General features: G+C 43.3%; 1 protein-coding gene across 23 annotated transcripts in view; it reads right to left on the bottom strand.

Annotated features, from left to right (window-relative positions):
* The window catches only part of Sh3d19 (SH3 domain containing 19), a 181,707-nt gene that overhangs the window by 54,902 nt on the left and 109,018 nt on the right, over positions 1 to 17,787 (bottom strand). For 2 of the 23 annotated variants that reach the window (NR_197325.1, NR_197326.1), the window contains 1 exon segment: positions 1,041 to 1,608. The gene's annotated coding sequence lies outside the window, so the exon portion shown is untranslated. 23 annotated transcript variants of the gene reach the window in all.

Here is a 17,787-nt window from a genome sequence, read left to right as displayed (position 1 = left end):
TGTGAGGAACAGGAGGGTGTGTGATACACTGTGAGGAACAGGAGGGTGTGTGATACACTGTGAGGAACAGGAGGGTGTGTGATACACTGTGAGGAACAGGAGGGTGTGTGATACACTGTGAGGAACAGGAGGGTGTGTGATACACTGTGAGGAACAGGAGGGTGTGTAGCTGAGCAAAGAGCCTTCAAGTTCTAAGATTTGGATAAGCTTCTCACTTAAGAGGTAGGGGATAAAGCCTAGTAAAGGGGCCCCGGGGTGTGGATTGCAGAGTGCTGCTTAGCGCGAGATTTGATTTCTAGCCCCACCTACATTGGATATGGAAGCACAGACCTGTAACTCTATTACTCTGGAGACAGAGGGAGCTTCAAGCTCACCCTCAGCTACAGAATGAGTCTGAGGCCAACCTGGGTAACATGAAACTCCGTCTTTAAAAGACAAAACAAAGAAAACAAACCGTGATCCAGCTGGAGTGACTTTCCACTCCAGAGGCGCTGACTGCACTCCAGAGACCAACACGTCATACGCTCAACCACGTGCTACCACTGAGCTACGTCTCCAGCCTCAAGGGATGGTGGTTTTGCTAAAAGTAAAAACGCTGACAAAACAAAAAAGACTTTCTAATCTGGGAGTGATGGGCACACTGATAATCCCAGCCCTTGCTGGTGAGTCTGAGGCTAGCCCGAGTTCACAGTGAGTTACCAGTCAGCTCCAGCTACTTGGCAGGCTTGTGCCTCAAAACTAAAAACAAACAAACAAAACAACAAAGTAAAGCAAAACAAAAGCTACACAATCAAACTGAGGTCCTGTGTAATTAAATCTCTGGAATCTAAAAGGGAAAGTTGCATGACCGTTAGGACCAATGACACTCGAGTATGCTGATGTACTCCATGGGTCATACAAAGAATGGAAAGAGCATCAAGGTGGGAGGGGCCATGTTGAGGGGCGGTCTGGGGAAGGGGAATCTGTGGGGAGATATGATTAAGATACAGTGTGTACAGGTATGGAGTTGTTCAAGAATAAGTTGAAATATTCTTTTTTTAGAATGAATATATATTTATTATATATATATGACATGATAGATGAATGTTAAATATATGCTTATGTATATAAACAAATATATAAAATATATATTAAGAGGATTTATTAGAATGGTTTACAGGCTGTGGTCCAGCTAGTCCAACAATGGCTGTCCACCAATGGAAGGTACAAGAATCTGGTAACTGTTCAGTCCAGGAAGCTGGAGTTTCAGTCGGTCTTCAGTAGAGAAATATTCTTTAAAAGGATCAATAATACAATACCAAGTTTCATCAGACGTTTTGATATTCATTTTTTCCAAAGATAAACAAAGCACATAAAGGAGCTAATTATGGCTAATTTCAACAAGTTCTGTTCATATGCTACACATCTGTTGGGGGAGCTAGGATAGGCTGGAGAGATGGGTCGTGTCTATGTGTTGACTGGAGCCACATCAATGTCCAGAAAAGGTACAAAACCGACAGCCAGCTAGAGACCTACTTCCACTCCTGTGAGCAGGCCATTCGATTTACTTTCTGTTACTTTTTTGCCTGTAAAATGAATATATGTCCATCTTCTGGTTGGCTCACAAGCCTTAAAGGAAAACAATGGAAAATATATTAGCACAGAGCTGGCACATATTAGATTTAAAATGTTATATTTCCTACCTTATTTTCCAATATTAACATCACTATAGCTCATAATATATGTGGCTGAAATTTTGTTGTTGTTGTTGTTTTTACAATAAAATCTCATGGGTTCTGGGCTGGTCTAATTATGTAGCTGAGGATGACCTTGAATTTCTGATCCTCCTGTCTCTGTAATGCTGGAATTACAGACACGTGTCACTACACCAGGATTATACGGTGCTGTGGACTGAACCCAGGGCTTCATCCATGACGATCAAGCATCTTACCAACCATGCTCCATGCCCAACCAGGCTGAAACTTTCAGAGCTATGGAGTCAGCACCTGCTGGGCTAGCCTAGAGCGACATAATCCTATCTTGAAAATACAAACATTTTGCAAGCCAGTTGGAATTACTGTTCTCCATTTAGCAAATGCTTCGCTTCACAAAGCGTCCTTCTTGTATACCTCATCTCTTAGGGAGTCCAAGCAAAGGAATAGAGCATCAAGAGAACTACAGACTTTTGTGCCATGTCCTTATTCCCATTGTAACCACAGACGGTCCTCTGTTCTGTTAGGTCACCCTCCCAGGCTGTGTTCCACAAAATGGCCATGGAGATCAGTGAGCTCTGTAGGTTTAGTTTCACATCGCTTTAAGTCTATTAAAAAAATTCTATATAAAGTTCAAAGATCACGAGAAATGCTTTCAACTGTTAGAACTACAGAACATTTAAAATTGGAGTGTGCTGCCCTGTCCTTCCTCATATTCTCTCTCTCTCTCTCTCTCTCTCTCTCTCTCTCTCTCAACACATGCATGTCTTGACTTCCTAATTAGATTGCCGGTTTCTCAAGGAGAAAAATAGCTTCTCTCCATTTTCACAGAGCAATTCAGTGGAACTGCATCATGTGCTCGCTGAACTAATGTGAACTTAATCCCACTTGCAGGCAGAAAGAAATATGATTTAACTAGTTCCAGTGACTCCACCCACAACCCACTTAGCACAATGATCTTCAAATTCTGCTTCTGCTGCTGGGTTTGTCCTGTTGGGATCAATAACCAGTTATGCCCTGTCATAGGCACGTCCTGCCCAAAGTGTCTGATTCTAAAAACAGGAACTGGGGCTGGCGATTTAGCTCAGTGGTAGAGCGCTTACCTAGGAAGCGCAAGGCCCTGGGTTCGGTCCCCAGCTCCGGGAAAAAAAAAAGCGCTAAAAACAGGAACTGTTCACTGGGTGCTGGTGACATAAGCTTAAAATCCCAGCCCTGAGGAGGTGAAGTTAGAAGGACGGTGAGTTCAAGGCTGGTCTGGGATATACAGTGAAACCCTGGCTCAAAAACTCAATAAGCTGGGGATATAACTCAGAGGTAGAGCCCGTGTCTCACATGTCCTGAGCCTTGAATCCATTGCCAGAACTGAGGAAAATAAAGAGGTACTTTTCATTCGGACCCTTGCCTTAACAAGCAAGCACATGGCACTCACTGGAGGATTGGCCTCACTGCCAACACTGGTTGGAAGAGTGGCAATGTTGGCCTTATTGCAGGACGGTGCTAAAGGGTTTAAAGACTCCAACATTTAACACTGGCACTCCATCAAACACTTAACTCCAGCGCTGGTAACAGACACGAGAACTTGCATGTCAGCTCACAGAATTCCAGGAGTGACTGCTTTACATCTGATTGTGTTTTTTAGCTGTACACTCTCCGAGCCTCTCTCATTATAAGACCCTAGTAGCTCCCAATAAACAGGGCGACACTGATGTACTGCTAGTTTCAAGCTATGTGTAACATACAGTAACACACCGTGACACGCATGCGATAAAATGTGTCCGGGTCAGGCTTGCTCTATGATGGGGAGCAGGCACAATTCCATTTGCAAAGAAAGGTAGAGCATAATGTCCAGTCAGCCAGAGACAGGTGGCACTTGTTGTAATACGGGCGGTATGACCTCTGACCTCTCCAAATGTGGACACAGAAGGAACTATGAGTCTGATGTTTGTGTTCAACAAACACCACAGAGTGGGCCAAAGAACCCAGTAACTGAAACAAACCTTTTCTGGGGGGTTAGTTACCTTTCTCCTTCAGCTAACCTAGCCTAATTGTTAATAAGTTTCTATAAAAAAGCCTAAAAGGGTGTGTGTGTGTGTGAGTGTGTGTGTGAGTGTGTGTGTGTGTGTGTGTGTGTGAGTGTGTGTGTGTGTGTGTGTGTGTGCAATGGTGGAATGTGTACTTAGTGTGCAGAAGGGTTCCAGCCTCAGCATCAGAAAAGGAGAAAAAAGAAAGAAAACCTCAGAAGAAAGCTAAAATCCAACCCCCTCCTCTTCAGGTATGTAGCAGTGTGAGAGAATTTAATCTTATGGTAAGGATTTATTTATTGGTAAAAGGCATAAAAAGGACAACAAAATTTTAAAAGATTATTGTATTAGGGGAATCGAAGGAGAATATTAGACAATATATGGTAGTTTCCTTTTGGCTTATTAGCTTATAACTGCCCCATATCCTTCTCTCCTTACCTCCCCTCAAAGCAAAACAACATCAACAACAAAAAAACCAAACAAACAAACAAACAAACAAAAAACCCCAACAACTGGATATTTAATTGTTAGGGTATTGGGAGTAAATTTTAAATTTCAACCAAGAAAATGTACAGCCGTGCTAACCAAGACATTACACTAGGTACCAAAGCCACCTGCCCCACAAGGACATCCTTTAGTGAGACCCTGACAGACAAGAGAAGACCTTCTAATTTGTATTTCCATTTTCTTCAAAGCAAAACTTAGAACTGGCTTAAAATTTCAACCTAATTTTTACCATGCATCTGAGATATAGTCTGCATACTATTTCCTCTACCAGACCATAAACTCTTTCTCAAGCCATAGATACACACACACACACCATATACACACACACACATATATATATACATACACACATATACAGCTGTATATTCTAACATAAACAATATGTTGATATGATGTTGCCCCAAAACCTTAAATTAAAATATATTACAGCAAGCTTTTTATAAAAATTCTTTACATATTAAATCCCACAACAACAGGACCTCCTATTTAACAGACCTCATGGAGATGGACTCAAGTTACACCCTAGAGGTTGTGAAAAGAACTTTAAACAATCATAAGAGAAACACTGTCCCCTGATAGCTGTCACTCTGCTTTAATAAGTAATGGTGTGTCACACACCCTTTAGCACTTCTCTGTGGATCTCAGGGGAAACCAACTTCTGTGGTAGACAGGAAAGTCCTGCCTACCCAGAGAAACCGGGGGGGGGGGGGCAGTAGAACCAGGAGTAGTCGTGTGGTCAGAATAAAAAACAAAAAAATATTAAAGGCAGATGTTTCTTTCATTACAGTCTATACCTAAAGTCCTACCATTTCTACAGAAAATATAAACAGCAGGAATAAGCACCCCCCCTTTGTTTGTTTTTTGTTGTTTTTGTTTGTTTAATAAGGATTAGCTCTGTTCCTTTACAGACACCGAAAAGTCAAAGCAACTCATGCAGATATCTATATCTGATTGGCAGACTATTTCAATTTTAGACCATGTTAAAGAGATGGGGATGGGGCTGAGGAACTGGCTCAACAGCTAAGAGCATTGGCCTCAATTCCAGAGGAATGAAGATCGATTCCTGCACCCCCATGGTGCTCACAAGCATCTATAACTCCAGTCCCCGAGACCCAATGCCCTCTCCTGGCCTCTGTGGGCATTGCATGCACATGGTATGCAGACAAATATGTACAGAGCGCCCAGACATATTTAAAAGGGAAAATAAAATTGAAAAAGGGATGTGAAGGGCTGAAGATTACTCCAGGGTTGGAGCCCTTGATGAGTAAGCATCAAGCGCAGGACCAGCGTGCCGACCTCAGGAACTGACACAAATGTGTGGTGCACGTGGCACCCCACTTGTAATCCCAGGGCTCCAAGGCGGGTGGGACTCCCTGAGCAAGCTATACTAGCTATGAATGACCTAGGGGTTCGATTGAGAGGCCCTGCCTCTGTGAATAGGGTGGAAAGTGACTGAGGAAGACTCCAGACTTCAATACGTAGACCCACTACTGTGTGAGAACACCCCTTATCACACGTGTGCCCAAACACACATGTACACACCTATACACCACACAAACACACACATACGTGTGAAAAGGAAGATAATAGAAGAAAGTAAGAAGAATGAGAGGAAGAGAGAAATACATTCCACACACCCCCTTGTTATATTTGATCCTTCTTTTGACAGTGTTTCTAAACCAATATTGAAATCTAGGAAACAGAAATTCCTAGCACAGGCCTTTAGTCTTTACTGATGATGTAGGCAAAAAATAAAAAATTTAGTAACAAAAAACTCGAAGTCCCAGAAACAGCTGACATTTGGAATCGGGCTAGCAACAGAATGCATTATACAAGGGCATGCGCGCGAGCCTCAGGGCGGAGCCTTAACTTCAGCATAGGTACTGTTCCGACAAGGCTAAGTCACCTCAGTCAGTGCAACTCTACAGGAATAATGTCAAACCTTATGACTGATACAAAATCACTCAAAAATCAGTGGGTTTAGCAGAAAACAACAGGGAACAAAACCAGGTTGAAAACATGAGTTTGTTTCCCCTTTCTTTATGAGACTAAAATAAAACTGCCAAGAGGAATGGAAGTCATTTCTTTTTTTCTCTTTTTAAAGACTTATTTATTTATTTATTTATTTATTTATTTATTTATTTATTTATTTATTTATTTATTTATTTATTCTATATGAGTACACTGTAACTGTCTTCAGACACACCAGAAAAGGGCATCAGATCCCATTACAGATGGCTGTGAGCCACCATGTGGTTGATGGGATTCGAACTTGGGATCTTTGGAAGAGCAGTCAGTGCTCTTAACCGCTGAGCCATCTCTCTATGGCTCTCCAGTCCTCTTTTTTTTTCTTAAAGACAAGACAAATACACATTTTAAGCAATTGAAATTGATCAAAATATTAATTGATACTTGTGAAAACAAAGGAAGTAATTAGTGTCATAATTAAGAAGATATTTTTTTACACCTTCGATGGTGATAAAATGCACAGGTTATTATAGGCTCCCACAATAAGACTGGCATAGACGCATAACCCCAGGACTTGGGAAGCAGCAGAGGCCACACAGGGAGATAGATGTCTCAAAATTACCACTCCCTCCAAACAAAAGGGCTACAATATTTCCCATACCAAAATAACTTTTAAAAATATCTTTTATGGGTCTGGACAGATGGCTAAGTGACTGTTCTTGCAGAGGACCCAAGTTTAATTCCCAATACCCACATGGTAGCTCCCAGCTGTCTATAATTTGATGCCCTCATCTGACTTCCAAAGGTGTGCACATGATGCACACACATACACGTATGCAAAACACTTGTACACAGAAAAAAGGCTTTAAAGATTAAAAATACTTTATTATTTTTAAAATTTGGTCTTGGGGGGGCTTGGTCTCGTTCAGTGAACTCAGTTCTCAGACATGGCTGCTCTCAGACAGAAACAGCTGTAACTCTCTGGAGAGCAGCCTTGGTGTCATCAGGGAACCTGCCCAAAACAGAATGTGCTGTGCACCACAGCTGTGGTGTCTGGAGAGGCATGTGGCCCTGCCATTCCATCAAGAAGAAGAAGAAAGCTAAGACTGATGTTGAATAATCACGGGGTGGTTACTCAATGGTTTGTCTCTGCTCTGCCATCCGCACTACCTAGAGGGTCTATCTGATGACTTGGCACGGATCATTCCGCCCTCAAAGGTCAACCTTACTTTGAAAGTAATTTGTTAAAGATTAGCTCATTTTTATAGTACTTGAAAAAAGATTTATTTATTTTATGTATGTGAGTTTGGCTGCTGTGCCACCTCTCCAGTTCCAGATTAGCTCGTGTGTGTGTGTGTGTGTGTGTGTGTGTGTGTGTGTGTGTGTGTAGACATGTGTGCATAAGAGTGCAGGTACCTGTAGGGCCTTGAGATTCCTTTGAAGCTGGACTTAGGCATCTGTCAGCTGCCTGACTTGGATACTAGGAGCCAAACGCTTCTTCTGACACAGCATTTTGCTCTTAACCACTGAGCAATCTCTCTAGCACCAAATTTAACTTTTTAAAACATTTACTTATTTTTGTTTTAGGTGTCTGATCAAATGGGGTAGCTCATATGTCTGTTCGGTAGCCTCAGAAGCCAGACGACAATATCCGACCTTCTAGAACAGGAGTTACGGCTGTTTAGAGCCACCATGTGGGTGCTGGGGACTGAATCCTGGTCCTCTGTAAGAGCAGTGAGTGCTTTCAACAGCTGGAGCTGTCTCTCCAACCCCCTCCCCCCAAAAAACCTGTCTCCCTGTCCATTCACATAGCTGTACACAGGTTCATTTCAGCCTATTTCTATTGTTGGTAATTTATAAGTGGGAAAGACCAGAGAAATAGTTAGTGTTCAGACACTCTTATGGTGATGTTACCATTGGTTACAGGTTCAAATTAATACTGGACTTGGCGCCAAGTGCTTCCGCAGTACCTGCCCTGGACCAGCTGGGTCCTTTGAAGGATCGCTCCGGCTTTGGCTACTGAAAGCAAGGTGAATGCTCACACTCCTGTCTGTAAAGTTTTGCTACTAGGAATCATTATTCAACTATTAGCAGAGAGGAAGATACACTTTCTTAAGTTTTTGAGTCTGACCATGCCCTCTCTTTTACATAGACTTTGTTTGAATTGGCACACGATTAGTTCTATATTTGATAATTACTTTGTAAAGGTTTCAAGTGTCCAAGGGTGGTCCCTGTCTCTTAGTCTGCATTAAAATCCTGGGTTTTGTTAATTGTTGGTTTAATTGACTGTTTACTTCTCACTTCCCCACAAATAAAGTTTTCGAAGGCAGTGGCTCATTTTTTTTTTACACTTGTCCCCAGCACCTAGAAAAAACTGGAACCTCACAATTGCTCTCAAGAAGTACTAATTACATGAAGTTTTTAAAAAAGTGTTGGTGCTGAAGAGATGGATGGGTGGTTAAGAGCACTGGCTGCTCTTCCAGAGGACCTGGGTTCAAGTCCTAGCACAGACAGTGGTTCATGACTGGCTAACTACAGTTTCAGATCTAATGTTGTCTTCTGACCTCTGAGGACAGTGCATACGTATGGTGTACAGACATACATGCAGGCCAAACAATATACATAAAATAAAACTACATAAATCTTAAAATTCTGTGTGCACATTGATTGAGTGTGATTGTTAACTCTGTTTTATTTTCCTGCCTCAGCAGGGGTGGTTTAGGAAACAGATCATTTTCTTTCTGTAAACAGCTCTGACACTGCATACAGGCCCTGAGTCACTTTATTATTCAACTTTGGATCCAGGGGATTTTCTCTCCTGTAATGGTAAATAAATCTGACCTCAGGCTGCTAATTCCACCAAGTGATTGATTGCATGATGGTTTAAATATAATGTTCATTATTCAAAGGTGCTGAGATTGACGCGAGCCGATTGATTTATTTTGTTTTGCTTTTTGCCACAGCAAGTTATTTTAAAATAATTCACTGGGCCGACAAGATGGCTCAGTGGATAAAAGTGTTTGCTCTGAGGCTTCGTGATCTGAGTTTGGCTCCCAGCACTCACTTAAAGGTGAAAGGTGAGAAGTGACTCCACGAAGCTGTCCTCTGGCCTCCACACAGGTACCCACATTATAAACACACACATGGTAATACATGGAATAACATACAAAGTACACAGAGCATTGTGCCCGTTGCAGAAAGCTTGTCCTTGTGTGTGGCAGTGCTACATTATAATTACATGCTCGGGAGGACGACTCCGTTAGCATTTGCGGCACAGACCGTTGTCTGCTGCTGCGTGTTGGACGGTGTGCGTTTGAGAACTTCTTGTTTGTTTTAATGTTGAGGCTTTCATTCTGTTGTCAGCGGCATGAACAACATGGCTGCTGACCCCAACAATAGTTCCCGAATGGAGGAGGAACGGTTCATTCATTATTCTGTGTGCTTTCTGTCATGCCTTCACCTGTCTGCGCTGAGATCGAACCAGGTCTTGTGTGCGCCATGCATAGGCTGCACTACGGAACTGTGTCCCAGCTTTTTATTCTGTTTTGATATTCGTGCAAGTTCAATCTGCATCGCTAATGTTTTTTTCCCATCACTTTAGGTGAGGACAGTGAGCAAAAATAATAAATCGGCCCCCCGCTCTGCCCGTTTTTTCTGGCATAAATATTCCCACCACTGCAGTGTGCCACCCCTTGAAAGAGGTGCATATTGCACACCTAGCAAGCAAAATTAATACATTAGGAGATGGTGTTCTGATAGCACATTCATTTTGTATGTGCAAATTAACGCCAGACATGGTGCTTGATGACTATAAGTTTAGAACTTAAGAGTCTCTGGCAAGAGGATTTGCCTTGGGTTCAAAATCGGTTTGGCTATATAGTGAGTTTGAGGTTAGCCCAGGCTAATGAATGAGACTATGTCTGAAATAAAATGACAAACCAAACCAAACACACAATACAATTTAGTTCTTAATATTGTCAGTGTCTGGGGTTGGGGATTTAGCTCAGTGGTAGAGCGCTTGCCTAGCAAGCACAAGGCCCTGGGTTTGGTCCCCAGCTCCGAAAAAAAGAAAAAAGAAAAAAGAAAAAGAAAAAAAATATTGTCATTGTCTAACAGCAAATCTGTAAAAAATTAGTGCGCATGTGTGTGCGTGCATGTGCATGCATGCGTGTGTTTGTGTGTGTGTGTGTGTGTGTGTGTGTGTGCGTTTATGTGTGTGTGTGTTTACAATCAGTTCACTCAGGCTGCTTCAACATAATACCACAGACTTATAGGCTCATTAAAACCAATAGCGATTTTTCTCTCTCATGGATCTGGAGGCTGGGAAGGTCACGGCCAAGGTGACAATAAGCACTGCATACATGATGGGGACCTGCTTCATGGTCACAGAGACTCCCTTGTCCTTGTCCTCACGTAGCAAAGTGACAAGTGTCTGTTAAGGAACCCTGTTGGAGGGCTCTGCCCTCAGAACCCAATCCCTGCTGAAAGATTCTACCTGTGGGGCTGAGGAGATGGATGGCTCAGTGGGTGAAGGGATGGGAGGACCTACCGGCTAGCCTGGGGAGTAGAGCAGAAACGAAGAAAAGACCCTCGCTTGAGCAATGCAGAAAGTGACCTCACATGAATGCACACACCCACCCACACACATAAAAGATAAAATGAATAATTAAAAACTTAAGACAGAAAAGAAAGAATGATCTCATTGCAAAGACCATCAACATGGAGGGTAAGACTTCAGCATGAGGGAGTTTGGTGAGACACAAACATTCTGATCACCAAGAGTTTTAAAGTGAGACTTGAAAAGTCTCATGCTGAGTGTTCAGTAACTTGTCTACCTTTCACAAGTGCCGTTTAGCCCTGTGTGCTCTCCTGCTTCTGCAGTCTATATTTGGGGCCGTTTCTCTGTAAGGCTAGGGAAGAATGGCTGAATAGAGTTCACACCTCCAGTGTGGAAGGGACTAAGGATGGGACGGGATGGACACATGACACAGCAGCAACACGCTGCCCCGTGTAGAAGGCCAATTACGTCAAAGCTGGCCAGTGTGACCTCATCATTCTTCAGGCAGAGGCTGACCTTGAAAGCATTTGGAAACTTTGCCCTGCTCTCTCTCCGGATGGTGCACCCTGGTTCTGATGGACTCCATACCTGCTGTTCTGTCCTCTTCCTGTTCTCCTTCCTGGTTCTTCTTGATGCTTTTAAGTATCCTGACTACACAAGGCTGCTTATTACTGTCTGCAGTCCTAATTAACAGTCGTTGTCCTGGAATGAATATACTCATGCTAACGCTTGCCCTTCTCTGGCCGCCCAAGTCTAGAAATGGACGCTGCCGCCTCTGGGGTCATCTCGTGTAGCTAGCAGCCATCAGTTTAAAGGACTCCAACGTCCTGTAGCTACCAGATGGGCTCTTGGCTTTCCAGTGGCTTTGCAGGAATACAAATTAGCTGGTGGGAGTCCCAATGGTCTTGCTTATGCAAAGGAGACATTTCTAAATATTTGCATAAAAGTTTTGTGCCTACACATTGCTGGAGTTCCTGTCGAGGTTCCCCAAAGAGAACAAACCCTTGCGTTGTTAAAAGGAACTCATGTTTCATTTCCATTGTTGGCCAAAGCCACCAGTGTGAGGGACATTCTCAAGAAAGTCTATTTTTCAAGGGTTCAATTCATTTTCAAAATGTATGTTATTAGTAACCCAAAGGCTTCGGTCTCTACTATAGAAATTTACATTGGCTTTGTGCTTTTGTATCTATTGCTTTGTTATTTTCTCTGTAATTCAGCCTATTTTATCCTGGCTTAGAAGCCACCAAATATTTGATAAGAAGATATTCAACAGTAATTCATGTTTTATTCCTGCTGTTGATGAAATGACAGCTCTTGTGGTAACACTGGACATTCTGTTACAGGGAGTGGCCCCACTGAAACCAAAGCCACACTTTCCCCTGAGATTTCCAGCTGTTCCTGTCTGCACAGAACCATGTCAGAGGACACCGGCTTCTCCTCTCCCTAGGAGGGGGAGGAGGAGAAGTGTGTGGTGGGGGCAATCGCACACTGGACTGCACACTGTGGATGGCGGGGTGAGAACCGAAGACTCACTTCAAGCTTTATGCTCAAGTCTACATTCCTCACACAGGCCACAACTCAGAAAGCCAGGTCCTGAAGAAAACTGAGTGGGACCTCCATGACAGGAAGGGCGGGAGTTACAGCAGCCTCACAGGAAGTACCAGAAAAGGTGAGGACACGGTCTATCCGTGACCTGTAGGGTGAGCAATGGGGCCATGGAGACAGCTCAGTGGGTGAAGCATGTGCCGAGCCGGAGGACCTAAGAGACTCCGGCCAAGTGTAACCTATGCCCTCTCCACAAATAAAATGGAACAAAAGAATGTTTAAAGCTGACTGACAAAGCTGTTCCTCAGGGTATTAGGACCCTTGTCAAATCCCAACTTATTTTCCCAAATGAGGTCACAGCCATATTTGGGAGTGGGTCAAGCCGACCCACTTGCAGGCTCACCACTCTGACACACTCAGGTAAAGGTGTGATATCTGGGCCTAAGAGCTACAAAACAGGAAGTGTTAGTGGCAAAGACTGCCAATCCTCAATAGGATTTAAGACAATTCAGATGGGGCAAAAATTATTATGGAGGTTTATTTTTTAAATTAAAGATCACATGTCTTAATAATTAGTATGAATTACTTCATTACTTAGGAAAATGCTAACACATACAATAATTGTTTTTGACACAGGGGTTCACTATGTATCCCTGGCTGGCCTGGTACTTGGTATGTAGACCAGGATGGCCTCAAACTCAGAGAGATCCTCCTGCCTCTGCCTCATGAGTAAGTGAATTAATATAAGTGAAGTCCACTTTCAATGTGCCATTGTACAGGAATTCCAGTACATCTATTTAATATCAAATTAGTGTCTCATAAAATTAAATGCTGAGATATAATTTTTAAAAATTTATTATTTATGTATGTTTTCATATATGAACACTCTATCTTCATGCATATGGGAAGGGAGAATCAGATCCCCTCATAGACGGTTGTGAGCCATCACGTGGTTGCTGGGAATTGAACTCAGGACCTCTGGAAGGTCAGTCAGTGCTCTTAACCGCTGAGCCATTTCTCCGGCCCCTAAACCTCTGTTTTCATATGCAACCGGCATAGTTCAGGTTCACACGCTCTGAAAGCAACAGCACCTGGCTGCAGCTCGAAATGTGCAGGATGAACTAAAGGCTGCTGATATCAAGTCTCTGCTTCGCTCTCTTTGTTTTAGTATCTTTATCTAACCGGAGTCACAGACCTAAGGATGTTAAAAACATCCTTGTGATTAACCCTACAGAAAATTATGGGCAAGGAGATGATACATTCATTTCAACAAAACTTTAAGAAAATCCTCCTTTTACTGAAATCTTCATGAAAACAAACTAGTGTGGATGGCTGGCTTTAGAAATAGGACTGCAGACATCTCAGTGGGTTTGGTGTTTGCAAAGCACCTCTGGGTCTGGATTCCAGCATCCATGTAGAAACTAGGGCACGGCCACGGGAAGCTATAACCCCAGCAGTTGTGTGGGATGCTGGGGAAGACTGGAGAAAAGAGACTTGCTGAGGCTGGCGGCTAGGACGGAACGGCGCCTGCGACTGAAGACAAGTAGTTAGAGAGAAGCCGCAGGTTGTCATGGTGGAAACGTCTGTATGCAGTACAAGGAGTTACCTTTGAAATCACAATCCTCTGACCTCCTTGTGACATGAGGTCAATAAATTCTCTCTCTGGTGTGTGTGGTGTGTGTGTGTGTGTGTGTGTGTGTGTGTGTGTGTGTGTGTGTGTTGTGTGTGTGTGTGTGTGTTCCAATGCCTTAGTATAGTCAATCTCCTGTTTGATCCCTGTAAAGGCTATGTTTTCATTGAATTATTTTAATGGCATTTATGTATTTATCGCCGTGTGAGCAGTATCACACCACATAGTGCCATTCTCCTTGCCTAGATAGATGATGACTTCTAGTCTACCCACCAAGTTTAACAATAATGAAATTTAAAACAGTTAGATTCAATTTAAGTTTTCTTAATGCAAAGCCAAGACACCATCCAACAAGAGCAAAGGGGGTCAGACTTGATATTCCTTAACTTCCAATACTAAAAAACAAAGGCCACTGTAACTGATGGACTCTAATGCCTTTTAATTCAATCCAGGCTTAAAAAGTAGTTATGATCTCGCTTTGCAGGTGAGAAAGTTTATGTAGTTTGAATGTTCAGAGTCTTAGAGCCAGGGACTGAGGAAGCCAGGGTTTGACCTCACTTGGGCTCAAAGCCGGGGTGCTTTACACTGTGCTTCACTGCCTCACAGGAAGTCCACGCCTAGCTGTGTGCACACCTAACCACAGACTATCTTATAAAAGTATGGGTTAATTGCCAAGCAACCATGAGACTCTGTCTTCTTTCAGTGAACATCCTATAGGCTTGCAGACTCAAATCTGAGGTATCAGAGGAAGAAAGAGGGGAGTATCTTGAAGGGTATAAAGGGGCCGGACATATAGTAAGTCCTGGTTTAGTCCCCAGCACCATATAGACCAAGCATGGTGGCACATGGGAGGTAGAGGGTTGAGGCTCATATGTCCAAGGCTGTCCTTGGCTACCTGGCAAGGTCAAGGCCACGTCAAGCCAGGGCTAGAGACCTTTCTTGAAGAAAAGAATGATTGCATTTCGTTAAGAAATCTTACATGAAAAATATTTTTAACCTTTGTTGGTTTAAGAAAACAAAATAACAAAGATGCCTATTGTTCTCTGAGGCAAGTGCCCCTGCCACTGCCCATAGGGCAAGCAATGCATTTTCCTGTAGGAGGCGGCAGGATCTGGTTTGCCTGTAAACACTTTAAAGCCGCATTCTGCTCTGTTTTCCTAATGTATTCATGGCATCCAAATCCAAGTGAAAACTATACTCTGGGAGTTTTAAAGCCGGAATGAACAATGGTAGGAGTGCCACTTCCATTTCCAAGTTGCAACATTGCTGCTGTCGCTTCCTTTAATGGAATCATATTATCCTGTGAGGCTGACACAATCGGAAACCTCCTTAATCTCTACAGAAATGAGGAGTTTTATTATGAGCATGCAGAGTTTATATAAACAGGACAACATGCACGGAAGAGGTGCGGCACTGGAGGGAAACCAGCCTTTCCACTTCTGAACTTCGTGACTGCTCTCATCTTTAAGATTGGACTCTGCCTGCATCTGCACACACGTACGCACCAGCAATCCCAAGTCTAAAGACTCCCAAGCCTGGAGCGAAGTTAATTTTAAAACTCTGGGTCTTCTAGCTTAAACTTGATTAGCAAATCCTACAGGTTAGACACACACACACATCCAGAAGGTATGGGATGGTGGGAGGCCTGGCTAGAGGTGCACGTGCTTCTGCTGAGCCTGGGGAGAGTTCTCAGAGAAGCAGGCAAGGCACCAGCTGCAAGCAGCCTCCACTGCACACTGCACGGGGCCAGCTTTTGTGACTGTAATCACTGCGTTGCTCAAAACCACGGAAACAATACCCTGAATGCAGGCTGGAGAACCCACACGAGGTCATTCCTAGAGTGACTCCTAAGGGCTGAGCCCCCAAACCACTAGAAAGTATCTATCCTGACAACAATGCTGTGATCAGACTTTGGTGTGTTTTTCTCCAAGGGTGTGTGTGTGTGTGTGTGTGTGTGTGTGTGTGTGTGTGTGTGTGTGTGTGTGTGCATGTGTGTGCTGTCATTCTGTGTGTGGATTGAGTGGAGGTGAGGGCTTATTTCCAAAGGAATGCAATCAGTTTCCAATGAAGTGGCCTGATTCTGATTATACAAAAATCAGAATAAATGCAGAAAACCAAATCTCTTTTTTTTTCAAGTAGTCTAAGAAAACATCTTATCATCATGTCAATGCCCACAGTCCCTTACAACCCCAGGCACTTCTGGTCCAGATAAAGCAAGCTGGGCAGCCTCGGACAACCCCTAGGCCCTCTTTATTATGTAGACTCTTATCACGATCAGACACCTGTCTCAAGATGACAGCACTCTGCAGGACCACAATCAATATTAACTATGTGGTTATTTATGACAAAAATGGACAAACATCAAAATATCCACATTTTCTGAGCCCGTAGAGTCCTGACCTTGGGAAGCAATAATGACACCATGTAAGTGGGTTTAATCTGCTTATCCTAAGGTCCAAAGAGACTATGATGGACAATTTTATGTGTCAGTGTGGCTGGCTACAGTCTTCATTATTCAAACACAAATGTACGTGTTCCACTGAAGTCGTTATACAGATAGGTTAAAAGCTGTCAGTACTGGAAGGCTAGCTTTAAAAAAGTCCAGGCAGGCCTGGTTCACGCAACTGGAATGCTTCAAGAGGAGAGAAGGGCTCCTGAGGTGGAGAACGCTACTCAGCGGGAGCATCCTTGTAGCTGCTTCAGTCTGTGTGCGTGAGCGCCAACTTGCCTCCGTCGTGGCCTGTCCTCTGGCTCTGGCCTTGCTTAGTCAGCCCCTACAATACTGTGAGTTGAGTCTCTGCAATCTCTTCTCTCTTTTTAAAAAAGCTCCACTGTGTTACTAACCCTGTACACGTGTGGGTCTGCATGTGCATATGTGCACCTGAGTGCTGGTGCTCTCGGAGGCCGGAGGCATAGATTCTCAAGTCATGGGCGCTTGTGAATCACCCAATGTGGGTACTGGGAATTGAACTCTGGTCTTCTGCAAGAGCAGTATACACTCTGTTGACTCATCTCTTTAGCTTCCCAATGTTATCTGTTATAGATACGTTTACTACTGGTCCTGTTTTGCTGACAAATACGGCAACTAAGGAAATACCACAAACCTAAAAGGTAGACACTACACCTAGCCCTATTTCAGCAGAACCTGAAGTAAAGAAAGATCAAACTTGCCCAGGGAACCCAGCTCCTCAACAACGTGGCCAGGATTTGAATTTGGGCAGCCTGAACAGCGGCTCCATTCTACAGTCCCTTAGAGAACAGTTCTACCATTAAGGGAACGCTACACAGCTGCAATGGGGCCTTAAAAGCTCATTTCAGAACATCCTCAACTTCAACACACATGGTTCCTATTTCAAATACAGGCTAGAAAGTATTGACTAGGAGTCTGAATTAAAATTTACAGGAACAGATGACAGAAGTGGAGTGGGTGTGAGCGTTCTCGTAAAAAATATAGGCTATACTGAGGTAGAATGTGTGTGTTTGGGAGATGAGAGATGAGATCCGTACTTACAAAGTGATACGTAAGTGCTCAACCACTGCGCTACGGCCTCACAGAAACCAATATTCTTGCTACTTTCTTCTGCTACACCCATAAATAAGGCAGGGCAAAGGAATGGCTTAAAAAACAAGAAGTTACAGAGTGAGACCACAAACGTTTAGCAAATCCACTGAGCAGTACAGACGCTCCTTGATTGTAATAGGTTACGTCCGGTAAATCTACTGTAAATTGAAATTATCATAAGCTGAAATGCTTTGTAAACCACCTAAGTGGGCTGAGGGGGAAATTGCTTGGAGTAAAAGTGTGCAGATCCAAGTTCAAATCCCCAGAACCCATCTAAAGAGTGCATTAGTGAACATCTGTAATCT

The sequence above is a fragment of the Rattus norvegicus genome, chromosome 2 (assembly GCF_021556685.1).
Source record: "Rattus norvegicus strain SHRSP/BbbUtx chromosome 2, alternate assembly SHRSP_T2T, whole genome shotgun sequence".
NCBI lineage: Eukaryota > Metazoa > Chordata > Mammalia > Rodentia > Muridae > Rattus > Rattus norvegicus.
The sequence above is the reverse complement of the archived record's forward strand: the minus strand, read 5'-3'. Positions and strand labels throughout refer to the sequence as shown.